At 42.4% G+C, this 14,859-nt stretch overlaps 1 protein-coding gene across 2 annotated transcripts in view; it reads left to right on the top strand.

Moving 5' to 3' along the window:
- The window catches only part of SLC13A3 (solute carrier family 13 member 3), a gene marked incomplete at both ends in the record, with an annotated part of 76,187 nt that overhangs the window by 14,246 nt on the left and 47,082 nt on the right, over positions 1–14,859 (top strand). The gene's annotated exons all lie outside the window — the stretch shown is intronic.

Raw genomic sequence — 14,859 nt, 5'->3', positions numbered from 1 at the left:
AGATAAAACAGGTCCTTACTTCTGACTTGCTGTGTGACCTCAGGCAAGCCACTTTCCTTCTCTGAGCAGTCATTGTATTAGGGGTTAAATTAGACCAGGGTTTCTCAGCCTCAGCACTGGTGACACTGATCCTATTGGAAATAAGTACTGTTCTGTTGTGGGGCACTGTAGGATGTTTAGTAGCATCCCTTGCCTCTACCCACTAGATGCCAGTAGCATCATCCCCTCCAATCACCCAAAAATGTCCCTTTGTCCCCTGGAGGTCAAAATCATCCCCTATTGAGAACCACTAGATTAAGTAATCTCAGGTTCATTCTGGCTCTGATATTTTAGGATTTATTTAAAGATTTAAGAACAATGTATTTGAAGCTCAGCATTTAAGAAATTAAACTTGTATTATTAAGAATAAAGTAACATTAATATATGATTTTTAATAATTATTACAATGTAACAATAGCTCATATTTGTTGAGCATTCCCACGTGTCCATCACTGGGTCAGTGCTTATTTTATATGAAATAAATCACTCTCCGAGGTAGGTACTATTATTATGTGCCTACAGCACACAGGGAAACTGAGGGTGAGGGCAGTTAAATAACTAGGTCACACAGCTAGAGTGTGGAAGGATTGAGTTTATAACTCAGGCTTGTCTGATTCCAAAGCCCATACTATTTCTACAGTGCATGTTTATTGAAGGAAGATTAGAAAATACAGATAAACAAAAGGAAATATAGTACTTTCTGATGACAAAATTATTAGGTGGAAGGTGCTTCTGGTTTAAGTTGGTGGAGTCCAGACTTTTCTATTCCATTCACCTTTCTGAAGCAGTCTGAAAACAGCAACAAAAAGCGACAAATGGAGAAGAAAATGCCATCTCTGATGAAAGAAGGGCAGACCACAGTCCCACCCTTGGTTTCTGAAGAAGAGCTGACAATGGTGGTGGGATTTGGACCCCATTGCAGGAGGGAACCAAGAGCTTCTGCAGCCCCTGGGCAGGAGGCAGAATTCTCCAGAAGTATTTTTCAACTCTATGAGCCCTTCCTAATCCCAGCAAAGCCTGAAGCATGCACACGGGAAGGGAGAGTCGCTGAAATGCAGGTGACAGTTCAGAGTCCAGATGAACTGGATGAAGAGGCTTGGAGACCATTGGTAAGAAGCAGGATGTTAAAGTGGCAGGTGAGAGAAGGATGGGTAACGATCAACCATATGGTTGTAAGCGTTCTAATTTTCTCTCTCGATAAGTCGAAGAGACTTACTCAAGGAGACACTGAAGAACTGTGACATTCTTGGGTCTTTACACTTAATCTTCACACTAAGTCTATTGCTTAGAGTAGAGATATATTTCAGGGCAGTGGTGGTGAGAAAGGGTTCTGAGATAATCCACAGGGCTACTGCATAGACACCTGCTGCCCCAGCTTCCTCCTAGCCCCTCTCCCTACACTTTCTTTTAACAAAGAACTGTGATAAGTAGCCATCATGGGACCTACAAAAAGACTGTGTGAGAAATAAGAAGAAAGGGAACATCAAATGAAAAGTAGACAAAGAATAAATACTGGAAGAGTTGTGTAATGAAGAGAAACTAGTGAACAGACATGTCTCTGTGAAATACACAAAAAATTAAAGAAATGATGGCCTTCCTAAAAATAAATCTCAAGATGAGAAATAAAAGTGTCAAAGAAGAGATAATAAAAAGTAGACGGAGATGAAAAAAAGCAGTCTTCTGGAAGTGGAGGGAGGAGAAAAGTGAAACCACTCTATTATGAAAGCTCTTTTAGAAACAGCAAAATGGAAAATATTAAAAACATAATCAAGGACATGTTACACAGGCTAAAGAAGATTGAACAAAATGAAGTGGGAAATAAAGAGTAAGAAAGGATGAAAGAAAAATGATCAATGGGGGGGACAAAGGAAATCCAACTTCTGCATAATTGGTATTGCTGAAGAAGAAAGAAAAAGAAATCAAACAAGTAAAACAAAACAATGTTGGAATCTTTAATAGTACAAAACGTCTCTGAAACCAAACTAACTTAAAACATATGCAAATTTTCTGTCTCCTAGAAAAAAACTTATAGAGATTCATCAACACTGAGCTATATCATGGTAACATGAATGAACTTGAGGATTCAACCAAAAAATCTTATGGCTATCCAGGCAAAAAATATGATGAGCTGTAAGAGGGAAGACATCAGGCTGGCCTCAAATTTCTGCACAGTGAAATATCTCCTAATTCTCAGAAAAAGAAAGCATAACCCCAGAATTTTACGGATATATTAACTGTGTATTCAGGGAACGTCTACTTAAAAAAAATACATATTTACTGTTGAAATTTGGAAAAGCAGAGCATATAATGAACACATTTATTCATAATCTCACTCCTAAAATAGTCTGCCTGTCAAGTACGTATTTCAAAATGCTTTCACGTGCATTCATTCTAATGGGATCCTCTGTGACGTAGATATCGCAAAATTATTATTTCCAATTTGCAGGTGAATGAACTCAGTGACTTGACACAAGAATTCAGTGGCCAAACCACTACACCCAGACTTCCTGGCCCTCAGTCCTGAATCCTCTAGAGTAGCTCTGTCCAGCAGAACTTTCTGTGGTGATGGGGATGCTCTAGATCTGCTCCATTGAGAAAGGTAGACACTAGTCTCACATAGCTATGGAATACTTGAAATGTGACTCGTGTGACCGAGAAACTGGAATTCTAAATTTCACTTAACTTTAATTAATTCAAACTTACATAGCCACAAGTGGCCCGAAGCTACTATATTTGGACAGCCCAGCTCTAGAGGTTTCCTTGGCATTCTTTTCCCTTCTGAAAAAGAAAGCTGACCACTTTCCATTTCAGCCATCTCCCAAGCACATCCACATCAAGTTCTTCCAAATTCTGGCCTCTGGGATCAATCAGCCTTCATAGTTAGGACCAGCCTTCTGGCTTCTGCCCCCTGTCTTCTCGGGCTGCAGTCTCCTTCGGGCTTGTCCACCCCTAGAGGTTTTAGCTGAGTCACTCCAGCTTCTGCTGGCAGAGGGGACAGGCTGGGGATGTGAGAGATGTTTCACCTGGAGCCACGACTCCGTCTACCCTGGGCCACCTCAGCAAGATTTCCCTTCCTGCAGCTGAGCCTCTGGACAGAACAAAGTGGCAAAGTGGCAGACTGCTGACTCTTGAGATGACCCAGAAAGTGAGCCTGCAAGATCAGACACTTTCCCCCACCTCTGGACTCCAGAAGTTAAAATTCAAAGGAACAGGGTCTCGGGATCATGTGACTCTAGCCTTCTACCCTCCTTCTACCCTAATCTGCCCTTGAGGGATCAAAGGAAGATTCCATTCTGCAGACACGCAGACTGACTCTCCCTGTGTCCATGTGGCTGCTCTGAGTTCACCAAACGGGGCCCAGAGGTAGAGGTGGGTCAGACGTGCTGTGCACTGGAGTAAAATCATGGATTCACTGGACCCCACTCCCTGATCCGCTATTTGGACAGGGATCCATGAGATCTTCTCTTGTGCTCTGTGTGGTCCTGAAGAGATCACTCCTCCTGTGACCTCGGTTTCTGTACCTGTAAAATGGGGATTTTAAGACGGAGCAGGGATTTTTCACAGAGCATCCTGATTCCTAGTAATATGTGAACAACTTGACATTAGATTCCAAGTTGTGTATGTGTGAGCACTTTTCTGGGATTTTCCACTAGTTAAAACCATTCAGACGAGAGGTCATAAAGTGGTGACCATGGGTCTGATGCATTTTGCAGATGTGTTTTTTAGCCCACACTTTCCTTTTAATTAGCAAATCATTTAAAATGGTGAGATTTCGCATAAAAGCACAATTTCAAGCTTCTCTTGAAAAAACAGGAGATCTGGCATCATGGGCCCCACGTTTCCCCATGACAACAGTCAGGAGCTGAGCAGCAGTTGCTGTTTCCAAGGGGCCTATATTCCCCACTTCACCACAGTCCCCACTCCTCCCTATTGCACCCATGACACTAAAGCCCAATGCCAGCTGTAATTTATCATCAAACTTGGGCATTCTTTTCCCTGCTAAAAGGATGGTTTTCTGTACCCACAGCACTGTCAGAATTGCAAATCAGACTTGAGAAAACAAGGTGATATTTCTTATGCCAGCCCACTTCGTTCATTAAATTGTCCCTTGCATTTGAGCTTGTGATGCCTGATTTAGAGTACTTAATCATTCATTTAACAAATGTCCATCAAGGCCCTGAAGAGAGAGGTGAACAAACACAGACAAGGGCCCTGTTTGTATGGAGCTTACAGTCTGGTGGGAAGAGAGCTAATGATAAGTGAACAAACAAGAAATACTTCGGCCATTGGTAAGTGCTTGACAAGAACAAGGCTGGATGGTGGAGATCAGACCACAGACAATAGCGTGGTCTGTGAAGAGGTGACCTTTGAGATGAGGCCGAACAACAAGAAGGAGTGAGCTGGGCAGAGATCAAGGGGCCAGAGATCAAGGAGTGAGGACCAGGCGGGCCAGGCAGAGGAGACAGCAGGTGCAAAGACCTGGAGGTGGGAACGGGCTTGGCCCGCTGGATCTCTGAGAGCCCACCGCTTAGTGTCCACAGGCCAGCTCTCTGGTCCCTGCCTCCATGCCTCCTGGGAGACTTCTGCTCTCCAGAAGCCAGTTATTGTCCTCGAGGCCCGCCGGGGTGCAGGGATGGGGGTGAGGGGCAGTAGTACTAATTAATTCCTCACCAGATGTCTGGCATCCAGATGGCAATTCTGAATCCAGTTTGCCCACAGGAAGCTCAGCTGGGGCAAGGAAGCTATTTGGGGTCACCTCGGCCCTGCTGCAATCCCTAACCAGCAAGGTAATGCAACACTCTTGACCCACTCACTGACCAAGCCCTGTGTGGGCCAAGGATCGACTTCCCAACTCCTGCCATTTCCCTCACATCACCTCCCTGGCTGACACGTGCTGTATCTGGAATCATTCCTCCACAAAGGACTGATGTTGACATCCCAGCAAGAGTACCCAGAGGGCCAGGAGGGAATAGGAGGGAGCGATAGAAACAGAGAGAGAGAGAAAAGAGGGGAAAGAGGGAGAGGGAGAATGCATGCCTGGGACTCAAGGCCTTTGAAAGGCAACACTTGCAGCCAGAATTTACCAACACTTCTCCCCCTGCCCCCCCATTCTATAATGTGCAGAATTAATACATTGCACTAAAGAAATGGCAGGATGTCACCCCCGAAGCAGAAGTCCTTGAATATTTACAGCAGCTTTATTCATAATCATGCCAAGATGGAAACACTCCACTTTCCACCAGCAAGAAGATGTACAAAGAAAGAGTGGTATATTTACGGGATGAAATACTATGCAGTAGTAAAAAAGAATTAACTGCTGATACATGCAACTTCATGGATGAATCCACAGGCATTATACTGAGCAGAAAATACAAAAGTACATCATTTCATTTAAGTAAAGCCCAAGAACAGGAGAAACCAATCTATAGCAATGGAAATCACAGCAGTGTTTTGGAGGGGGCATGAGGATTGACCTGAAAGGGGCTAAGGGGAACTTTCTGGGGGATGGAAATATTCTATACCTTTTTTTTAAAACTATAGTTGATTTACAATGTTCTGTTAGTTTCTGGTGTACAGCAAAGTGATTCAGTTATACATATATACATATACATATTCTTTCCCAGGTTCTTTTCCATTATAGTTTATTATAAGATATTGAATATAGTTCCCTGGGCTATGCAGTAGGTCCTCCATTTTATATATGGTAGTTTGTATCTGCTAATCCCAAACTCTTAATTTATCCCCCCAACCTTTCCCCTTTGATAAGTCTGTGAGTCTGTTTCTGTTTTGTAAATAAGTTCATTTGTATCATTTTTTTAGATTCCACATATAAGTGATATCATATATGTGTCTTTCTCTATCTGACTTACTTCACATAGTATAATAATCTCTACATCCATTCATGTTGCTGCATATGGCATTATTTCATTCTTTTTTATGGCTGAGTAATATTCCTTTGTATGTATATTTCTTTATTGGAAATGTTCTATGTCTTGATTGGGATGGTGGTTGTATGGGTACGTACATTTGTTGAAATGCAAACTGTACACTTATAATGGACGCATTTTATTGTACGTAAACTATAGCTCATAAAGCTAATTTTTTTTTAAAAGTCATGTTTATTTTTCTCTCCAGCTATTGCTCTAAAATGTATTCAGTAGGGGACGTTCTTCCCCTACTGGGAACCTGGACTAAAACTCCTGCAGACCATGACTTTCCCCATCACTCTTGTGAAGTAACTAAAATCCTCCAGTTACTTGAATATACAAACACGATCTCTACTCAGAAAGTCAATGTTCAGTTCCAGGCAAGGATCAAAATGTGGAACTTGGTTCGAAGAAGTCTTTTTCCCTCCCCTACCTGGGTGCTCCACGGGCTGGGAGCCACTGAGAGGGAGTTCCTTCTCTCCCGGACTCCCCCTTAAGTTTTTCCTCTTCCTCATGTTCTAGAGAGAGGTCTCTGACATCCAGTGTGAGAGAAGCCAGGAGGGCAGGAGGCGCCTGGGGAGCAGGTGAGTGCTTGCTGGCTCCTCTGTTCGGCTGGCTTCCCCCACTGGGGGCCTGGTACGTCCTCTGACACATTGTCTTGCGAGCATCGCAGGAGGTGGGGCAGTAGAGGGTCCCCGCTCCAGAAACACTTTCCTTGTGGGACACATTTTCTCTGATAGGCTGCGCCCCTCCAGTGCCTGGTTTTCCATTGGTTTGCTGTGTGTGAACTTTTTGGGAGGTCCTAGATAGAAGCAGAAATCCTTCTTAGGCAGGATTTCAAGTGGCCCTGGTGACCCACCTCTGGTCCTCAAGGGACACTCGGGATTTTCCTCCTCACATCTTTGGAGTATTTGTCCAGCTAGGGTTGCCAGATAAAATACAGGGTGCCCAGTTCACTTTGAGTTTCAGATGAACAGTGAATAATTTTTTTAGTATAAGTATGTCCCCAAAGTTACAGGGGTTATATATACTTATGCTAAAAAATTCATTCATTGCTATTCATCCGGATGCTGATTGGACATTTGGAAGTAGCCTGCTTAGCTTCTCCCCACCTCCCACTTCTGTACTGACAAAATGCTAAGCGGAGGCCTAGGAACCTGCCTGTTTTATCCAGTAGGCTGCCCTTGTGACCTTGGCCAGGTTGCTTAATCACTCTGTGCATTAGTTTCCTTGTCTGTTAAATGGAGATAATCACGGGACCTACTTCATAAGGCTGTTGTGACAATCACAACTAAACTGAGGTAACGCAGGGACAGTAGTTGGAATGGTGTCTGGCCCATAGTACATTCTCAGTAAATGTTGGGTCTTAGTAGTCTTACTGTGGTGGTGGTGGTTGCTATCCTATGAAGAGAGGGAGGACTATAGCTTCCAGTTAGATTATTCTCTAGAGAAAAAGAGCCAAAATGGAAAGAAGGATGAGGCTCCTGGATGGGAGAATTGGGAGGGGACATGGTGGTTATTAAAAGCACGCCCTTTGGAGACAGTGGGGCACAGACGAGAAGTGATGGAGGGACATAGATGGCAAGGCCAGGCTTGAGAGGGGTTCTTTTGGTCTAGGAATGCGAGAGATTCCAGGGATGCTAGAGAGTTAGAGGCTGCAGGAATGTGGCAAGGGCACCCATGGATCATGCAGAGATGCGGAGTGGTACGGAGTGAAAACTCTGGAGTCAGACCGCCTTGGGTTCAAATCCTGGCTCTGCCTCAGCAACCTCGGGCAGGTTACCTGACTTACCCTCTTTGCCTCAGTTGTCCCATCGCTAAAATGGAGCTAATAACGCTAAAATGGAGCTAATAATACCTGCCTCCAAGCGTGGCTGTGGAATGGAATGAGTTAATGCATGTAAATTACTAGGAAAAGTACCTGGCCAGTTGTAAGCACTTGTTCATTAACTCTCATTATACTCGGAGCCCTTTAGATGTTTAGGGGAAGAGAGTTTAAAGATTAGAATTTCTGTTTAGATATGCAGTTCATGAGCAGCAACACTACCCTGGGACCGAATTACCTGGGTCATAGCTTTATATGCATGACTAAATCGATGTCATTTATAATCCCCTCTGAAAAATAATAGGACCTCTCATTAAATGAATTAATACATGTAAAATACCTGGAACTTAATAAATACTCAAAACATGTTGGTGGTTTTGGTTGTCATTATTATCATAATTATTCTCCTGCATAGTGATGTGAGGCATGATAGAAAAGGCAGCTCTGAACAGAGCTTCTTAGGGTTCAGATTTTCCAGGTGGCTTTTCATGCCACTGACCTCGACCATTATAATATTCTTTTCTTTTCTTTTCTTTTCTTTTCTTTTCTTTTCTTTTCTTTTCATGCCCTTTTAAGGATAACTCAGGTAGCAGGGTTACTGTGGCCTCACAAAATGAATTGGGAAATGCTCCTCTTTTCTCTATTCTCTGGAAGGGTTTGTGTAAGATGGGTATTACTTAGTCCTTAAATGTTTAGTAGAATTACCATTGAGGTCAGCAGGGCTTAGAGGGTTTTTGTTGTTGCTGTTGTTTTTTGATGGGAGTTTTTAAATGATTGATTCTCTTTAATAGACAATGAAATATTCACCTTTTCTTTTTCTGATAGTTGAATAAGTTATGTTTTTCAAGAAGTTTTTCTGTTTCCTCTGAGTTATCAAATTTATTGGTATAAAGTAGTTCATACTATCCATTTAGTATCCTTTCAAAGCTGTAAGATTAGATTAGTTCATGAGGGTGGGGGGGGCATGATGGAATTATAGTCCTTATAAGAAGAGAGCTTGTCTCTGCATGCCTGGCACCAAGGAAGGACCACGTGGGGACATAAGGAAAAGACAGCCGTCTGTAAGCCAGGAAGAGAGCTCTCTGCAGAACCCAAATCTGCTGACACCTGGATCTTAGATCCTCCAGTCTCCAGAACTGTGAGAAATAAATGTCTGCTGTTTAAGCCACCCAGTCTGTGGTATTTGCTTGTAGCAACCTGAGCTGATTAAGACAGACATATATTCTTCAAACTGGAATACCTATTGGTCTGTCAGGTGGTGCATAAAACAGGATAGTTGTGTCTTCCAAAGCCAGCAGCAAGTTTCCAACTCTGACAGCAAATAATTGTATATTTTTAAACAATGGATGCATTATGGAGCATGGTACCACACATGGGTTGAAGAATGTCAAGTTTGCACCAGAATGTGACCCAGATTCCTTGGGGGCTTGCCATAGATGTTCTTTTGCCTGTAGGCCCACAGAGTGACTGGAGCCCATGTACTGGCTCATGAGACCTAATGGTTACATCTTCATGAATTTTGCTAGCTAGTTGTTAAACATAGATACTATTTAAAATGAAATTTTATTAATTGGGGTTAAAAAATTATATCAAAACAAAGGTAATAGATAGTCAAAACTCATCACTTCCTAATTTTTTTACTATTATCTATGGTCTTGAGGTTATTTACATCTATACGTGCGGAGGAAAGACTGTGGAGTGTTGTGATACAGTCCATCTCTTTCCAACACTGTGCTCAGTGATGTAACTTGGTGGCTTGAAATCAGCCATGTGGGCATATTTACACCATAGAAATCAGTAAACACTACAAATCAGGGCTTAGCTCATTGTTTGGTTGCTTGTCTAGACTTAAGAAGGTAATGAGAAAAGTTAGTAATACAGATCACACTTAAAATATGTTGTCTATAGCTGTTATATTGTGACTAGAACAAAAAATGAGGGACTATTCTTCTGGTATTTGAAAACCATCATTTGATTCAGTAAAGAAGACACACCATTGGTAAGTGAGTGACGTTCTGACATATTCCTTCATTGTGTCTGTTTTGTCTTAATAATTAATGTAAATGAAAACATAACCAACATTCATAGTGGAACTAAACTCACTGGTCAATGACATGAGTGACTTCTTAGGTGAATTGAATAATAATCAAGAACTTTTACACACACACACAAACATATACATCCACAGTTTTTTCAGAGAGCCAGTTGTTAAACATTTACCAGCACACCACTTGAGGGATATTTGGTGGGTGGAGTCTGATAAGGTCATTTGAGTTTGAGAAGAACTAGCCACTGAGAATGGTCCTATGATTGGCACTGTCAGATTTCCTGGTAAAAGTGCCTTGACTATGTCTCAGTCATTTTCATAGTCTCAACTCCCAGTCTGGTGCTTAGCACGTGGTCAGGAATAATGTTTGCTGAATGGATGATAGTGAACATGTTGTAAGCACTGTCTGAGTTGCAGAAGCACGTATTAGTTATTCAATAAATATTTTGGGTTCCTACTATGTGCCAGGCACTGTTCTTGGCTTCAGGGACACAATCCCTGCCCTCCTAGAGCTTACATTCTAGTGCAAGAGAAAACCAGTAAAGTACAAAATCTGCTTTCAGGTTAATTTTATGTCACCTTGACTAGGCTAAGAGATGCCTAGTTAGTTGGTGAAACATTATTTCTTAGTGTATCTGTGAGGATGTCTCTGGAAGAGGTTGCGTTTAAATCAGTAGACTGAGATCTGCCCTCACCAATGTGGTGGGCATCATCCAATCAGCTGAGGCCTTGAATAGAACAAAAGGGTGGAGGGAGGGCAAATTCCCTTCTGCTCGATCTGAGCCATCCACTTTCTCCTGCCCTCGGACATCGGTGCTTCCCGTTCTCAGGCTTTTGGACTCAGATTGGAACCTACACCATCAGTCCCCTGCTTCTCAGGGCTTTGACCTTGGACTGAATTACACCACCAACTCTCCTGGTTCTCCTGCTCACAGATGGAAAGTCGTGAGACTTCCTGGCCTCCATAACTGTGGGAGCCAAATCCTATCACAAATCTCCTCTTATATGTATCTAGATATGTCCTATCCATTCTCTTTCTCTGGAAAACACTGACAAATACAGGTGGCAGCAATTGGTTATATGAAGAAAAATGAAGCAGGATAAGGGGATGGAGACAAGTGGTATCACGCTTCTGCCACACAAGGAGCCAGGACATGGCCTTCTACTTAAAACCTGGCTCCATCTCTAGGAAGCTGTGTGTCTTCAGAGTAGTCACTTGACCTCTCTGAGCTATGAAAACTGTCTCTAGCTGATATTCGGGTCCATTTGTGGACTCACAGGTTCCAAGCCCTAAGAAGACCTTGCTGGCCAAATTTGCTTTTTTGTGGTCTGAACCTTTGGATTCACTGGCTTCCAGGGTGGTCCCTGAAACTCCACTGGCAGAACGTGGGCATTCCAGAAGCTTCTGTAAATGGGGTGCTGTTTATTGTGCTGCCACTTTCCTGCATCTTTGTTTGCTGTACTAGGAGTACCTGGGTTGGGTCTGCCCCTTTGTTTGCCTCTGTGGAACCCTGGAACGATGCCTTTTGGCTCCAAGCACCCATTGAGACAAAGAGGTCCTTTTCTATAACAGATGCAGCGCAGGATCTCAGCTGCCTGGGAAACCCCAGTTTGGGGTTCTAGAAACATGCCTGACACCTATCTGTGGCCTCTCTGGTCTCAGTGTTCATATCCGTAAAGCAGGGGGCTTGGCGATGGTCTGACTGTCCTCCATTGAATTCCTGGATCAGGGAGGTATTAGGTTTGCCAGGGTGGGTGGGAGGGAGGGAGCGAACAGGGGGCCCAGTAGGGAGCTCCTCATCCCACTTCTCCCAGAAAAACTCCTTTTAACTAAATTTTACTCTCAGGGTTTGTCTGTTTTATTTTGTGATTCAATATACAATTTTGCTTGGACAAAGGCCTGGAAGTTATAAATACTTATAAATCTATGATTATCTAAGATCTCTCATCCCTGATATGTAGGAATCTGCCTGGTATAGGAACCAAAAAGATGTTAGGAAATCAAAACTTAGGCAATTTTTAATCGTGGTATTTGATTCCATATTATTGCTTTTGCTTTCGATCTTTAAAGTGTGTGTCCAATAATCTGACCTCTTAAAATATTCGTTTCAAGTGGTGTTGATTTGTTTTACAATTATTCTTCCCTGACCCCAACAACTCAAAACTGTGAGAACTAATAAATGAATTCAGCAAAGTAGCAGGATACAAAGTCAACACACAAAAATCAATTGCATTTCTATACAATCTAAAAAGGAAATTAAGAAAATAATTCATTTACAGTAGCATCAAAAAGGATAAAATACTTAGGAATTAACCAAGGAGGTGAAAGACATGTACAATGAAAACTACAAAACCTGGCTGAAAGAAATGAAAGACATAAATACAGATCTTCCTCAACTTGCAATGGGGTTACATCCCAATAAACACATTGTAAATTAAAAATATCATAAGTCAAAAATGCATTTGATACACCTAATCTACTCAACATCATAGTTTAGCCTAGCCTACCTTAAATGTGCTCACTTACATTAGCCTACAGTTGGGCAAAAATCATCTAACACAAAGCCTATTTTATTATAAAGTGTTGAATATCTCATGTAATTTATTGAATGCCGTACTGAAATTGAAGAGCGGAATGGTTGCCTGGGTACAGAATGCTTGTAAGTATATCGGTTGTTTACCCTCATGATGGTGTGGTTGGCTGGGAGCTGAGGCTCGCTGTCACTGCCCAGCATCAGGAGAGAGGATCAGACTGCATATTGCTAGCCTGGAAAAAGATCAAACTTCAAAATTCTACTGAATGCATATCACTTTTGCACCATCATAAAGTTTAAAAAATCGTTAAGTTGAACCATCAGAAATAGGGGACTGACTGTAAGTGGAAACATATCTTGTGTTCATGGGTTGGAAAACTTAATATTGTTAAGATATCAATACTACCCAAAGTGATCTAAAAAGTCAGTGCAATCCCTATCAAAACCCCAATGGGTTTTTTTTTTTTTTTTTTTTTGCAGTACGCAGGCCTCTCACTGTGGTGGCCTCTCCCGTTGTGGAGCACAAGCTCCGGACGCACAGGCCCAGCGGCCGTGGCTCACGGGCCCAGCCGCTCCGTGGCATGTGGGATCTTCCCGGACTGGGGCACGAACCCGTGTCCCCTGCATCGGCAGGCGGACTCTCAACCACTGCGCCACCAGAGAAGCCCCCCAATGGGTTTTTTTTGTGGAAATAGAAAACCCATCCTACAATTCATGTGGAATCTCAAGGGACCCCAAATAGCCAAAACAATCTTGAGAAAGAACAAAGCTGGAGGACTCAGGAGTTTTCCTGATTTCAAAACTTACTACAAAGCTGCAGTAATCAGAACAGTGTGGTACTGGCAAAAAGACAGATATAAGCCAATGGAACAGAATAGAAAGCCCAGAAATAAACCCTCACTTGTGTGGTCAAATGATTTTTGGAGAGGGTCCCAAGACCATTCAATGGGGAAAGGACAATCTTTTCACCAAATTATGCTGGGAAAACTGGATATTCATATGCAAAAGAATGAAGTTTGACCTTTATCTAACATCACATACAAAAATGAACTCAAAATGTGCTCATGATCTAAACATAAGACCTAAAACTATAAAAATCTAAGAAGAAAACATAAGACAAAAACTTCAGGACATTGGATTTGGCAATGATTTCTTGGATGTGACACCAAAGGCACAGGCAACAAAAGAAAAAATAGACAAATGGGAAAAGAGGATTTGTCTTACAAAAATTCCCCCTGCAAGAGACTTTTTGTAGGTCTGTAAATTGCATGAGAGAATGTAAACACTGGTACAAAAGCTAAGGCACTTGGGAAATGGAAATTCTCCAGTGTTGGGCGTGTTAAGCAGAGTCTCAGGATGTGTTTTCAAGGTTTGGAAATGGATGTAGGTGTGTCTTAACAGTCTTCCCTCTCTCAGTAAGGGACAACCTCATTCTTCCATTGAGGCCAACAACTAGAATTAACCTGGGCTTCTCTCTTTGCCTTACACATCATAACAGATCCTTGGCAAAGCTATCTTAGAAATAGATCCAGAATTTGACGACTTCTCATTACCTCCACTGCTCCCATCAGACCCTAGCTGCCCGTATCTGTTGCTTGGATTATTGCCAAAGCCATCTCATTGGTCTCCCTGGACCATTGGACCTTGCCCCTTTAGATGGATTAACTAATTGTAGTGTCTGCACATAGTTTGATGCCTGTGCTGTGTAGCTGAGGATATGTTCTGTTAGGATGGTGCTTGTTAGGATGGAATTCAGTTCAGTGTGCTGTGGACACTGAATAAAGTCAACAAAACCTACTATGAGTAAGAAGTAAGAAGAATAAATGGCACCAGCCAGCACCAAATCCAAGAAATAGTCTGTGTTCACTGGAACATGCAAGATCATTGCCTTGAGAGAATATAAGAAAGCAAGGTCAGGGCAGCAGGCAGTTTTATTTAAATAGTGACTATGGGAATAATAAGACACTATTTGTTATGGATCCTGTGGGTCACTGATGTACCAGAAGATGTTACCATTACTGCGCTCTTGTTTCATCAGCAGGTGAATAGTTTCACAAGTTTTGACAAATGTACAAACCCATGTAACCACCACCCCAATCGAGGTCTAGAACATTTCTGTCACCCCAGTAGTTTCCTTTGTGCTCCTTTGCAGCTCCCCCCACCCCCGCAAAACACAAACATCCTAACCCCAGCCTTGGCAACCACAGTTCCGTTTTGTTTTGAATCTTTGAAATTGCATTGTCAACCTGAATGCATAGATTCTAGCATTCAGCTGATAACAGCTGTGGGGTACCTGGTTAAGAGAGTTGGCTCTGGAGGCAGATTGTCTTGTTTGCACAACCGTTGCCTTGCTACTGACCTCCTGGAATCTCAGTTTCCCAATCCACCAAATGGTCATAATAATTATACATACTTCACTGGGATTTTGTGAGGAATAAACAATAGCAGGTACCTACTAGCCCAATAGATATCAGTAATTATTATTAC

The sequence above is a fragment of the Hyperoodon ampullatus genome (genome assembly GCF_949752795.1).
Source record: "Hyperoodon ampullatus genome assembly, chromosome: 14".
NCBI classification, from domain to species: domain Eukaryota; kingdom Metazoa; phylum Chordata; class Mammalia; order Artiodactyla; family Ziphiidae; genus Hyperoodon; species Hyperoodon ampullatus.
Note: the sequence above shows the minus strand (reverse complement) of the source record. Positions and strands in the feature narration are given on the sequence as shown.